This window comes from Eschrichtius robustus, chromosome 8 (genome assembly GCF_028021215.1).
Source record: "Eschrichtius robustus isolate mEscRob2 chromosome 8, mEscRob2.pri, whole genome shotgun sequence".
Lineage (NCBI taxonomy): Eukaryota > Metazoa > Chordata > Mammalia > Artiodactyla > Eschrichtiidae > Eschrichtius > Eschrichtius robustus.
In genome coordinates this window covers 99948135-99963382 of record NC_090831.1, presented here as the reverse complement: position 1 = coordinate 99963382, position 15248 = coordinate 99948135, and the positions used below count along the sequence as shown (strand labels likewise).

At 36.3% G+C, this 15248-nt stretch overlaps 1 protein-coding gene and 1 pseudogene across 1 annotated transcript in view; one reads left to right on the top strand and one right to left on the bottom strand.

The window, feature by feature from the left end:
• Window positions 1-15248, bottom strand: part of KCND2 (potassium voltage-gated channel subfamily D member 2) — a 476550-nt gene that overhangs the window by 333584 nt on the left and 127718 nt on the right. The window lies entirely within an intron of this gene.
• LOC137768577 (COX assembly mitochondrial protein homolog) lies at window positions 14703-15086 on the top strand (annotated as a pseudogene).

Genomic DNA, 15248 nt, shown 5'->3' with positions numbered 1-15248 from the left:
AAGAGGGTTCCCTTTTCTCCACACCCTCTCCAGCATTTACTGTTGGTAGATTTTTTGATGACGGCCATTCTGACCAGTGTGAGATGATATCTCATTGTAGTTTTGATTTGCATTTCTTTAATGATTAATGATGTTGAGCATTCTTTCATGTGTTTGTTGGCAATCTGTATATCTTCTTTGGAGAAATGTCTGTTTAGGTCTTCTGCCCATTTTTGGATTGGGTTGTTTGTTTTTTGATATTGAGCTGCATGAGCTGCTTGTAAATTTTGGAGATTAATCCTTTATCAGTTGCTTCATTTGCAAATATTTTCTCCCAAAAGACCCCGAATAGCCAAAGCAATCTTGAGAAAGAAAACAGAGCTGGAGGAATCAGGCTCCTGGACTTCAGACTACACTACAAAGCTACAGTAATCAAGACAGGATGGTACTGGCACAAAAACAGAAATATAGATCAATGGAACAGGATAGAAAGCCCAGATATAAACCCCCACACACATGGTCATCTTATCTTTGATACAGGAGGCAAGAATATACAGTGGAGAAAAGATAGCTTCTTCAATAAGTGGTGCTGGGAAAACTGGACAGCTACATGTAAAAGTATGAAATTAGAACACTCCCTAACACCATACACAAAAATAAACTCAAAGTAGATTAAAGACCTAAATGTAAGGCCAGACACTATCAAACTCTTAGAGGAAAACATAGGCAGAACACTCTATGACATAAATCACAGCAAGATCCTTTTTGACCCAGCTCCTAGAGAAATGGAAATAAAAACAAAAATAAACAAATGGGACCTAATGAAACTTAAAAGCTTTTGCACAGCAAAGGAAACCATAAACAAGACGAAAAGACAATCCTTAGATATTTTTGAACCAGACCTTTCTTGTCCATTTCTGCTGCCACTGCCTTGGTTCAGGCCCCCATTTCTTAAATGAGTGATTATAGGAGCCTCTTGGCTTGTCACCAGGATGACCTTTCAAAACTGTAAATCTGAATATGACAATCTTCCTATAACCTTTCCTTGACTCCCCATCACCTACTTAATCAAGAACCTGCACAATCAAGTGAAAACTCTTCAGTGTGACTCTCCAGCCTCTTCTTTCACCTCTTACCTATTCATATAGTACTGTTCAGTAATATCAAATTATTTTAAATTTCTAGCATATATGAAGGTGTATCCTCTTATAGTTTCACAATGCACATTAATATATTAAGGGCTCTATGAAGACCTGTTATACGGGAACTAGCTTACTTTTTTTTTTAATTGAGAAGTTCCCAAATATATTGAACTTCTAAATTTCACTCCTGTCTTTACTCCTTCCCCAGGAGTAGCAATCACATCTCATAGGATTTTCTGAAGTTTTGATGACTATGATCTGGAAAATACTTATTTAACGGATGAAATCAAAATCACTTAGCCAGACATTCAAAAGACATTATTCCCTGACTCTCAGCTAATTTTCTAGCCCTTCCACTCCATACAGAAGCTCTTCATATATCCATACTCACCCTTATCTAAAAAAATCATTTTACTTTCTCATCTCTCTGTCTGAGCTATGGGCATTTCTTCAGCCTAGAATGCCTCTCTGGCCCTGACCCATCCTTCATTATTCAGCTCAATTCCTCCTCTTGGTTTAATGTGTGGCTCACCTCTTCAATGAAGTGATCTTTTTCTATGAACCCCTTTAGCAATTATTGCCTAAGCATTACTTTGCAATTAATCATGTACTACTTTGTCACATTTTCTGCTATTAACTAGAAAGTTATTTAAATTTTTAGCATGCATCTGTTTTGCCTTTCAAAAAATGTCTTTAAACTCTTTGACCTATACCTGGATTCTCTTACTGTTCACCCAGGGCAAGTACATATAGCAGGCACACCATAAATGGCTGATCTTTTGTTGCTGCTTCTAAACCAGCAGAAGGGATTTACTAAAATCATAAGCTTTTATATTAATGCAGTGAAAGAGAATTTCAAATGATGGGGAATTTACATATTTTATGTTGTGCAAATGAGGCTGACTTTGAGATTCCTAGAAGAAATAATGCATATCTTAAAGACAGCGCTTTGAATTTTATTTGAAATAATTATTCTTTGACAGGGAAAAATAACTGTATTCAAGAAGTAAAGACAAATTTCATCCATTACGATTAACTATTGATGCATCATAGTTACTTCATCAGATATTTTATACCTCTCCTATTCCACTGGAGAACAAATCAATTACATTAAAATATCTTTTCTGTGATTAGAATTGAATTCTAAAGTAGCACCTTTCTGCCTCCTACACAAGACAAATACACCTACCAGAAAGCACACAACTGAAAAATGAAAGCTACAAACAAATGAATTTTCCTTCATTTTTATCACTAACCAATACCTACCATACCATGACAGAAACCAATAAACACTCAATGCAATTTACAGTTGCACTAGCATATGGTATTTCCCCAAGAGCTTTCCTGATGTCTAAACCACTACCTTGAAAAGTACTGAATCCTCCTACCTTCATTCTACATTTAATATCTGTCACGATTCTGCCTTTAGAAAGACAAATTAGTCATATGATGATAGGTAGTTCGGTAACTACCTGACAAATCAGACTTTTTAAAAATCTGTTGTTCTCTTAATTTTGATTTGGAGGTGACATTTACTGTTACGAATTTGGCAGATATAACCTTATAATGGTGTGCATGTAGCTGATATATTTTAGTGCTTATTTACTCATTTTACTTGAAATATTTATGTAAATATACATGGAAATGTGTTTTGCATAAATCTCACATTAAAAATTATTCTGTATTTTTGGCAAGTCATCAGAATAAGATGCCATCTTTGAGTAAGATGTATTTTCCATTACTCTTCCTTGTTTCTACACCTCAGTTGTATCCATATCAATCTTCACCACTCAGTACACCTGGACCTGCCCAACCATCAGTCACCCTTGAGGAAGGTCGGGACACCCCTGGGATTTGCCACACGAGGTACTAGCCGTGACAGACTTTGTAAAGTCGGCTTGAAGTAGCACATGGTAAATGTTAACTTAAAAACTGAAAATAACAAATGATGTACTGGACTTACTTTAACACAATCTTTATTACATGTTTTGGCCTTTAAAATGCTAAAGCTATACTGGATATTTTTATTTCTGGTCCTTTTGAAAAAACGTGGATCCTCTGCTTTCTCAAGATAAGTTGTGAAATTTAGATGGAGGCATTTAAATCCCAAATCCAGCTGCTTCTCTCCATCATCTTGTTAACTGCAAATAAACAGCATTCAAACTTTGTTAAATTTGCTCCCAAAAGGGTTTTTATACAGTTAAATATGAATTGGGGGGGGGTGTGTGAATGAATCCACTTACATATTACAATCTTACTTCAACTTTACCTATATAGAATGAAGTCCCTGATTTTATCTGCAGTGCCTATCACTATGCCTGGCATTTGTTATTTGATCCATCAATGGAGAGAGGGGGATACAAGAGGAAACATTCACAAAGAGCCTTGAAAAAAACCCAAGTGTAATAAAAAACAATCCTATAGCTCTTTTCCTATATCACGCATTTCAAAAATGAATCTAAGAGAGGTTAAGAGAAACTCAAGTTATTGCTGGCAGAGCTGGGTCTAGAACCCTAGCTTGAAGCACAGGCTCTTGCCCCTATGGGATGCTGTCTCCCTGGGATGTAAGGACTGACAGGAAACAAGCACTTCTTCCCACTCAGTGTATTAGCATACCTTTTTTTTTCCCACAAAATCTAAGGGGTTTTCTCATTTTCCTTGCTTTATGCCATTTCCTCATCTTTAAAACATGTTTAGAAAATTCAACAAGCTATAAACAGTATTTTTTTATTAAGAGATATGACATTAAGAGATGTCACAAATGTAGAGAGATTCAGTGTTTGCTGTATTCTACCAGCCATGCTGTAAAGGTTAGAAAAATGACATGTACTAATAAGACCCATGGCACTAATGAGAGGATCTGGTGCCACATCGTATCTTAAAATCCTCCCCAGGGTTCATTACTATGCCATGTTGATCATGTCATTTTTAGTAAATTTAAGAGTGACTCATTCCTGGCTGACAGCTAAGTGCAGATACCGTTATGTTACCTCTAAAGCTCTGTCAGTGAACTTGTCAGAAAATAAAGCAGAGCCTCTTTACTAGGAAAACAGAAGTGTCCAAACTTCCCAGTTTTTTGTCTTAACATACTGAAATTTCCTGTATGCTCTCTACTGAAATATTAATTTTCAAGCATGGTCTGAACAAACATGCTTTACAAAAAAAACTCATCATTGTGCCTTCACACAAAGGTTGTATTATCCTTTTTGTCTTGGAAATAGATTTCTATTTTTACATTAGTTTCAACAATGTGCAAAAACCCTTAGAAATTTTTTTCAAATATCCTGATATTTTCATTTATTTCTTTATATGCAGAAGAAAAATTAAATTTCTATTTCCCTAAACAGAAAAGACATTTTTTGTATCTGGGCAAGAATGCCTCTAAATGTCTCTATGATAAATTGTGAAATATGAGTGTTGATACGTAATTATCCTAATGTGTGTTTTTCCCAAAGATGATATGTTCTTACTTTAATTGCTTTCATACAGTTAAAATTCTGCATGTGGAATTGTTTTCAGTCATCTGAAAAAACGTTGAATTGTATTCTGTGTTGGTGACCAGGTAATTTGGGTAAATTTCTGAACCAATCTGTGGCTCTCATCTCTGGGGCATCTTCTTACCTGACAGTGAGAAGTCTCCTTCACACACCTATGGTCACAAATATATAGTTCAGTTTGGGTTAATCTCTGAAAAGGAGAGCTTATAAACTCTTGGGAGCTTTGGCTCAGCCATCTTGTCACGTGGACAGTGCATGAGAGAAAGCCAGCCTGCCGATAAAAAGAGAATCATGCAAATATGGAGGAGACAGAGACAGAAGAAGGATGTATACATTCCCTGAGGTCCTGACCACTTCCCAATTCTTGCATGCAATCCTGAAGTCATTCTGCATGCTTTGATTTTTCTGAGACAATTTATATTTAATCAGTTAACCATTTTTTTCTTGTTTTGCTTTGCATTGCTTTTCTACTTAAGCTTTCTCGATTTGGTTTCTGTTACTTGTAAATAGAGTCTTATTTGGTACCCAGGCCTCAACTGTTGTTGGTGGTGGAGGTGTATGTGTGAAAATGACATAAGGATAGATTCGTTTTTTTTAAATAAATTGGACTGCCAGAAATAAGGCTCTGGTAGAATGGGACAAACTACAGATTAATGGGATGAAAAAATTATAGGTATCCATCAGGCTGGGTCCATCAGGGAAGATGCCTCCAGAAGTCAATGGACAAAATCTAGCAGGGTAGAATATTTTATCAGAGAGGTTTTACAGATAGATAGTTCATGGTAAAAGAGAAGGGAGGAAGGATATTGTGCAATCTCATAGCTGAGAATATGACTGCTCGTGGTGACTGAGATCTAGGGAGAATACAGTATTTAAATTTGGGGCTGTTCCATTTGTGGCTATAAATACAGATACCTTGAAAGGTGCTGTTACAACAGAGCTCATCTACTAAAAGTGGGTTATAAAATGGAGTCTGGTTGCAGAAAAAAGATTAAGTGCTCGAGTACAGAAACCCCGTGGTTCTCGACCAGAGGCGATTTTGCCCCTTTGGGGATATTTGGCAACATCTGGAGACCTTGTTGGCTGTTATAACCAGAGTAGGGTTTTGTTAGCGACATCCAGTGGGCAGAGGCCATGGATACTTCTCAACATCCTGCACTTCCCAGGATGGCCCTACACAATAAAGGATTATCTGATCCAGACATCAATAGCGCCGAGGCTGAGAAACCCTACTTAACCAATAAATAAAAACAAGTGGAATCTTTCGATACTTCAGAGTGAATCTCCAAATTCCAGGCTCAGAGTCCTCCTGGTTCTCATCTGTGGGGTTAAATCAGTTTCAGATATTGAATAAGGGTTGTGGGGAGAGGAGCTTATCCTTGATTGAGTCAAGGTCCATTCCCAACTGGCACATTTAGTCACTGCAGTTATTTTGTGTGTGTGTGTGTGTGTTGTTTTTATTTTTATTAAAAAAATTTTTTTCCAGTCATTTAAAAAAAATTTTTATTGGCGTATAGTTGCTTTAAAATATTGTGTTAGTTTATACTGTACAGCAAAGTGAATCAGCTATACGTATACATATAACCCCAATTTTTTGGATTTCCTTCTCATTTAGGTCACCACAGAGCAGTGAGTAGAGTTCCCTGTGCTATACAGTTGCAGTTATTTTTATATATTATTTTTCTCAGCCTATGGCTAGCCTGCAGATACAGGACCCAACCTAACTGTACCTCAGTCACCTCAGAGCCTTGTCAGTACTGGGTTCTCGAAGGCTTAAAGCAATTGCATCCTGACACACTAAGCCGAAACACAGAATTGGCACAGTGGCCTATTTCATTGTACGCCATAGCAGAAATACTAAGCTAGGAGCACCATACTATAACAAGAATATTACAGAAAGAGAAAACATTTATAAGACTTCTAATCTGATGTCTAATAACTTGAAAAGTCAATATAAACGGAAATAAGAAGATGATTCTATAATTTTACTTTTAAAAAGAAATACAGGAAAATGTTGATGTGTCAGTGCAGAGGTATTTCATCTACCCTGGCTCTGCATTAGGCCTCGGAATGTGTATCTATTTGTGTTGTACAAAGATTCTGAACGATGCAAAATTTCAGAGAAGCACCCTTACACACAATCACCAAAATATGGGAATTCAGCAATTTTGTTTGACTGACTCTCCAGGAAACTGCATCAGAATACTCCTACCTTTCACTCCAGTACTCATTGTTTTAGTTTCCTATTGCTGCTGTAACAAATTACCAAACCCTAGTGGCTTAAAACAACACAAATTTATCATCTTACACTTTTGGAGGTCAGAAATCTGAAATGGGTCTCAGTGGGCTACTTTCCTTCCTGGGGCTCTAGAAGAGAAACCATTTTCTTTCACTTTCCAGGTTCTAGAGGTTTCCCCTATTCCTTGGGCCACGTCCCCCTTCTAGCATCAAAACCAGCGATGATCTGAGCCCTTCTCAGGATGACATCCCTCTGGTTCTTACTCTTCTGCCTCACTCTTCCCTCTGTAGGGACCCTTGGTCCAACAGGACAATACAGATAATCTACTTATCTTAAGGTCAGCCCTTTGCCATGTAACATAACATTTTGATAGATTCTGAGGATTAGAATGTAGGCATCTTCGTGGGAGACCATTACTATTGCTACCACTTTCACTAAAAAAAGCATTTTACAAATAAGTAGATACAGCTTACTAAGCTGTATTAGTCACAGAATCAAGCTTTGGCATTTGAAATGGAATAATTACATCAGACATTTAAGAAAAGATAGTAAGCAAAACCTTTAGGCTTTAAAAGAATTTCATGATCTTGTAGAAAACTCATTTCTTAATACAGTCTAACTTCTGGAATATTCACAAAACAAATGTAATTTAGGAATGAAGGATTCTCAGGATAACATGACATTATCAAATAGTTATTAATTTTATTATTGCCATAACATTAAGCATGGGATTTCTAATTTTATTAACCTTTTGATATGTCACAAAAATCCTGCCCACACTCTAGCTCTCCACCCCTAAAAATGTAATTCTCTTTAAAAAACTACAGAAGTTAAAAATACTCCTCCTTCCCACATTGGGAGTAAAATCAAAGCAAGCGCTATAGAGGACAGGGTGAATACTGCAGTCTTGTAGATGATCCTTCACATTGGTGATGAGGAACTCTGAGATGACATTTCAAAGATACTGACAAACTCAGGATCATTGATATCAATAATAGAGTTGATAGTTTTCTACAGAATGAAACTACCCCTTGGAAGAAGTACGCTTTAGCCTTTGATTCACTTATTAATTTAGTAGTAATTTAGTAGAAGCGGTGCAGGAAATCACCTAACTGCCTCACACATTTTTAGGAGAAAAAATAAAAATGACATAAAGGTAGATCAATAACGCATTTTTCCAGGAAACCAAGAGATTTCCATCATATCCATTCTATAGTGACAATTTCCCTTTAAATTATCACAAACCCTGATGAACATAATGATGCCTCTAAATAGAAAAAAAAAAAAAACATACTCGATTTTTTCTTTTTAAGACATCAAGGAAATAAACAGTGCATTTAAAAATGCTTACATCCTATAATAACAAAATGATAATGAGGACTACAATAACAGTTTAGCACTTAATAGGGGTTTCCTTTATTCACAATACCTAAGTTATTCTAGAAAACAAATACAAAACACCAAGCAAATGTATCTTCTCTAAGGTACAAAAAGTTCATGAATATAAATAACTATTTGAAGCTACAGAATAGGAGAGGCTATATGGTATAGATAATTGTCAGCTGAGTTGCATGAAAAATAAGGAGTGTGAGATGTTATTGAAAACAAATGCCATATATCTTACCTATCCTTTTATCTGTCTGTCTATCTATCTATCTATCTATCTATCTATCTATCTATCTATCTATCTATCTATCTATCTATCTATTCTATCTCTCTGTCTCTCCATCTATCTACTTACCTATCTATCTATCTGTCCCTCAAATGCATTTTGAGGTCCTGGAAGGCTGAGAACATGTCTGTATTTCTTACATCCCGTACAATGCCCAGCAGTAACTTGATCTTAGTAGGCAACATTGTGTTTTGCTTACTGCATTCTGCAGTACTGAATACTGACATTATCAGATATAGTAAAGTGATCAAATGACAAAGAGGTCTAATATAAATTTTTAAATTGCCAATCCATTGTTATCTAAGTTAAGTATATTCTATATTTCAAGTAATGCTTCCCAATTTTATTTATCACACTGATCTAATTAAACACCGTTGGCCCAGAGTAGCGAGTCCTGACTGGTTCCCTAACTCAACTGTAATATCACGGGAAGGTTTAGCACTTCATTAAAATTATAACCTCATCCGCTGCTAGCTTAATCATCTAATAATTTAAAATATGTAGATTGTGTAAGTAAACAATATAAAAAGATAATCTGTATGAAATTTTAAAAATTGCAGGTACATTTTAAGTCCATAGGAACATAAAAAAATGCTGGAATTTACTTATCAAAGTTTCCCCTGCTAAGCAACAAAATGAAGCATCTTTGGATGGTAATGAAAACTTTCACTCTCAGGTACAGTAGTGTGTGATAATAATAACCTTAAAATAGCAACCAGCTTGCGATAACTGAAGAAACTACTGCGCCATTAATCCGCATAATGTAACTGATTTGATATTGCCTTTTCCAATCTCTCTCACAGCTTAAGACAAAATACCATGTTCCAATTGAGAAAAAAATATTTATTAAAAAAAAACTTTCAGTACATAGAAAAGCAGCATTCATGGTTCTCAAAAGCTGGACTATACTAGGTGGTAAGGTTACTACACTGCTCCTTGCTTTCTGTGTTCCTTGCTTTCTGTGTTCCTTGCTTTCTGTGTTCTAGTCAGCACCCATTTTGTGGGAAAGGGATGAACAGGGGAAGCTTCCTTAATTTAGTTCCTTTCATCTGAAGATTTCAAAAGCTTTGCTGATGGCTATTATTTACAGTCGCTGAATAAATGGGAGCACTGAGCCAATGGGAGGCTATAAGCATTCTGTCAATGAATTACAAAGCAGTAGAATCTTGTTAAAGCAAGTCGGAATGTAAAATGTCTTAGGCGTCCTGCTCAATTGTGAACTCATCTTCCATTTTTCTCAGCAACTTTCTCCATTTTAGACCTTTATTCTGACATTTTAAGATTAATAATGACCTTGCTCACTTGTTCACACAGAGTCATTGGCCCCTGATTGTTTTTAGAAATGTAAGCCAGCTAACGTGCTACCTATGTGGGTGCATGAAAAAGTGGGTGGGGAGAGGGTGTATGACATTATGACATGCAGTTTGAATGTGCTTTAGGATATAAATTGTGCAGGGGAAATAAAAGGAGAGAAAAATAAGTCTTTAGACTGAAAATTGATGGAAAAGGAATAGAGGAAATTACTATTAAGTTTAGAGGGTTAGAATACCTAAAAAAGCAAGTCTACGACAAAGTAATTTTGAACAAGAGGCTACTAAGAGACATATGAGGAGAGGGGTTGTGTGCAAGAGGCAGAAACGTGTGGGGTTAAAGATGGGGGGCAGAAAGATATGACTCCTAATAAATACAATAAAAATTTTTCATTAATGAAATATCTATGAAGGCTTTTTAAAAGTCATGGCTCCCACACCAGGTCAATCATCTGAACCACCTAAAGAATGCTCATAAATCAATTCCCATCACGTGCTCCCCGGAGATACTGATTTATTAGATCTGGCTTAGAGTCCAAGAATTTGACCAATATTTTTCAAAGATTCTGGGGAATCTGAAAGTATAAACACTTTAGACGATCTAACCTTCCACTATGACCAATACCTAAGAGGCATATCCAACTCTGGGAGGCGCAGATACTTTGCTAGCTCCCATCAACTAACATTGAGAAACTTAAAATAGGAACTAAGGAAGGATGGGTTTGTCCAGGTATCCGAAGTCACACTCAGAGTTTTCTGGTGTCAGTATGCTTGCATGATCTGTATCTTGAGATGCTCTTCTGTTACCTGGCCTAGATTTTTTCTCCCTGCTTATTTCTTGGATAGTGACCCCAGTGCAGCCCAACTGGAAGACTAGACTTTATCTGGATCCTTAGGCTGTCCTGCAGTCTGCCCACATTGTCAAGTTTGCCTTTAGCTTTACCTTCTATTCATGCAAACCTCACAAATCTAACAGACACAGAATCAGGGAAAGTTTGAGCAAAGCCTTTCACCAGTGTGCCCCATGAGCCCCTCAGGACTTTTCTTACACTGTTCAGTCCTCACTCACTCTGACCCTCTCAATTCAGAATCAGTGAACAACGGCCCAATGATTTTACGGAAGTTTACCTGAATCAAGAAGGGTTCTTAATCACATGAATGATATTCTATCGATGTTTTTAAAGAGTGATCTTTGCTCCTGAAGCAGAAACACTGGTGGCCTTGTTAAGATGCATGTTCTCAGGCTGCATAACCTATGGAATTAGAATCCATGTGTGCAGAGGTTATCGATTTACATTTTAAAACTAAATTTGCAGGTAATTTTTCGGCACATTAAAGTTTGAAAATTGTTGGAAAACACAGAGGTCATTTAATTAATTAGATAATTATTTACTTCGCTAATTGCTTCCATAAACAACAATTTATTGCCTTCCATGTGCCAGGTACTAGATAGGCTCTGGGAGTGTAAACATGGTTTGAAAAGAAAGTAATGCCTTCCAGTGTGGAAGACAGACAAGTCAACAGAGAATGGAAATAGAGCGTGATTGGTGCCGTGATAAATAAGCACAGGGCCGTCTAAGCATGGAAGGTTTAGATGTTTTGGAACGTGGTTGTCTGACAGCTGTGTACTATGATCACATGAGTTTGCTTTAATGGGGTGCCAGTTGTTTTCTGTCTACTTTATACACTTAAGATCACAAAATGTTTCTTTAAAATTTTTCCAATGAGACTGCAGTGTTTTTCCTTATCGTACAGCCCTTTTGCATTTAGATATTTTAAAGTGGCATCGTTGTTGATATAGAAAATTGTGTTCAGATGTAACTTTAAAAATATCAAAACAGAAGAGCCACATTAAGACAACCAAAATGCTCTGACCTCTATTTTTGCTGCTACTCAGTGTGGTGATTATAATGTTTTGAGATAATATAACTGAGTTGTTAGTGTTTCATAGCCTTCCTGAAATTTTAATTTACATAATTAGTTTGGGATAAATTACTTACCGGAAAAATACATACAGAAATTATTATGTGAAGAATGACAGTATAAAAACCAAATCTGAACTATCTATACATTATTTGTTACTAGGTTTTTCCAGATGTTTGAGTTACATGAGATTTTAGAAAATATGGGACATTTTAATACAATACTTCCAACACTATATAAAGATTTAAGGTTTTATATCACATCACATAAGTGACAGGACATCTAATATTTATTTTTTAAAGAGTAAAAGTAAAAGCCAAGTTTTTTCAAGTGCAAGAAGCCCATGATCAAACTTTTCTTTCTCTAATGCAATGTAAGCACCATGAATACACAACAGACTCTGCCCACAGAATCCACTGTGTTATCAGGGAGCCAATATGGTGTGACAAGTGCTCTGATAGGTGCCACTGAACCAAATATACTGTGAAAATATTAAATATTGTGTTGTATACAAAATATTTAAATTTTGTGCCTCATCTGCGTAGAATGTATGATAGCCATCACTAAAGGGAATACAAGATGAATAAAGCCCTAATATCTAGTAAACTGGATGAGACGAAGACATATACACTATAATCTCAGTAAAAGTAAGGTAGATCTCAAGAAGAGGAAGTACAAGCAAAGAGCTCAGAAAAGGGTGAGACTGACTTTAGATGGGGTGATAAATGAAGGCTTCATAGAGGGGAGAGAAGTGAGATGAGCCTCAGCATTGCTATCTAATAAATGTAAGGATAATAACAACAGTGTTCAATATTGCTATCACTTATTGAACGCCTTCTATTGACCAGCCACTCAACTAAGTGCTGGGCTAATAAGTTCTTATGAATAGCCCCATATTTGAACTAGATGTCACTCTCTTCATTTTACAAATGAAGAAACTGCAGTTATTCGAGTTTAAGCAATTTTGCCTAGGTCACGCAGCATTATTGAAGACTCTGGATGCCAACCCAGGTATCTCTGACTTAAACCCGTGTATTTTATGTCACACTGCCCTGCAACCCTGTCCTAACAACTGGACCTAAATACAAAGAAAATCTGTGAAAAAATAAAAGGGTATCTATCAGATAGATCAGTGGTCTTCAGCTATTTGGTGTTATAATCTACTAAAAGGAACTGATGAAAAGCATGGAGTGTCTCCCTAGAAAAGTACCTATTGAACACATCGACTTACAATTTTTAAAAGTTTTCCCCTTGAATCTGAGATGAGAATCTGATGAAGACTATGGATCTTCATGTCTCCAAATTGTTGCCCATAAAATTCAGTGCATTCACTGGCCCTCTCGTGTCTCTGGGATCCCTGTACCTCAGGATTGGGATCCCAGGAGAGGATGGTACCCTAGAACACAGGTAGTAAAATGGTAAAGGAGCTTATTCTGGAATAAGATTTCTTTGCGACCTCAGATCTTTACTTCTTCCCTTCTGTTCAACCAACACACCCAGTAGGTACGATAATCTAGCTTCTCTCCATTGTCACCACCGCTAAGACATGGCCTCTATCAGGTGGCCTATTCTAACAGTTTCCTCATTATTTTCTTACTACAAGTTTCTCCTCCACTCTGGTCTATTCTCTACATTGCTTTATGGTATTTTTCTTACATGAAAAGTTTGTCACTCTCCTATTTAAAAACCTCTTTTGCTAGCACAAATAACAAAAGTAAAAAATCAACAAATGGGACAACATCAAATTCAAAAGCTTCTACTCGGAAAAAAAAAAAAAGTCAACAAAATGAAAAGGCAGCCTATAGAATGGGAAAAAATTTTGCAAACCATATTTTGAATAAGGGGTTAATATCCAAAATATAAGGGGTTAATATCCAAAATATATAAAGAATTAACATATATGAATAACAAAAACCCCAAACAAAATCTGATATTAACATGGGCAGACGAACTAATTAGACATTTTTCCAGAGAGAACATCGAAATGGCCAACAGGTACATGAAAAAAATGTTCAACATCACTAATCATCACGGAAATGCAAATCAAAACTAGAGTGAGATATCACCTCACACCTATTAGGATGGCTATTATCAAAAAGACAAACAGATGCTGGTGAGGATGTGGTGAAAAGGGAACCCTTGTACACTGTCGGCAGGAATGTAAATTAGTCCAACCACTAGGAAAAACTATATGGAGGTTCCTCAAATATTAGAAATATATCTACCATATGATCCAGCAATTCCATTTCTGGGTAAAAATCCAAAGGAAATGAAAACAGGATTTTGACGAGATATATGCACACCCATATTTATTGCAGCATTATTCTCAATAGCCAAGCTATGGAAACAACCCAAATGCCCACCAATGGATAAATGGCTAAAAAAGATGTGGTACATATATACACAATTGAATACTATTCAGCCATGAGAAAGGAAGATATCCTGCCATTTATGACAAGGATGGACCTTGAGCATATTGTACTAGACAAGGTAAGTCAGACAGAGAAAGACAAACACTGTACAATATCACTTATATGTAGAATCTAAAAAAGTCTAATCTGTACAAAAGAGAGTAAAATGATTGTTACCAGGGGATGGTGGATGGGGGAATTAGATTGATGGTGTTTAAGGGTACAAACTTGTAACTAGCAGTAAATAATAAGCCATAGGGATCTAAGGCACAGTATAAGAAACATAGTCAATAATACTGTACTATAATAATGTAATGTGATAAATATTGCCTCAGTGGCAATCATACTACAATATACAAATGTATCAAAGTAAAAAAACCTATTTCGCTTGCTTTTTACACTAATTATGGAACTTCTTATCAAGGTATGGGCCACTCAGTATTCCACAATGTGGGCCCAAATCATATTTCTCTTTCATTTAAAAACCAACCAGACCTGTGTGGGCCGCTGCCACCTCCCGGGCGCGGACATGGCACTCGACCCTGCAGAGCCGCATCTCAGATGAGTCGAAAAAGATGTTTTGATCCCTAAAATAATGAGAGAAAAGGCCCGAGAGAGATGTTCTGAACAAGTGCAAGATTTCACTAAATGTTGCAAGGACTCTGGAATCCTTGTGGTAGTAAAATGCCAGAAAGAAAATTCTGCATTGAAAGAATGTCTAACTGCTTACTATAATGATCCAGCCTTTCATGAAGAATGCAAAATGGAATACCTGAAGGAAAGCGAAGAATTCAGAAAAACTGGAATTCCTACCTACCAAGAAAAGGCTGAGGAAGCTTCCCACAAGCATGTAGGCAAATATTCAAATGATACTCAGGAACACCAATGTTCATGGAATTCACAGTCACCTGAAATGATGGACTCAAGGAAGTGTGTTTGCTTTATCCTTAATAATGGAAATAATTTTATCTGAAATAAAGATTTTTTTTTAAACTTAAAAAAAATTAAAAATAAAAAATAAAAATCAACCAAACAAATACCTATTCATTATTTGAACTATATACATTTGTTTGTG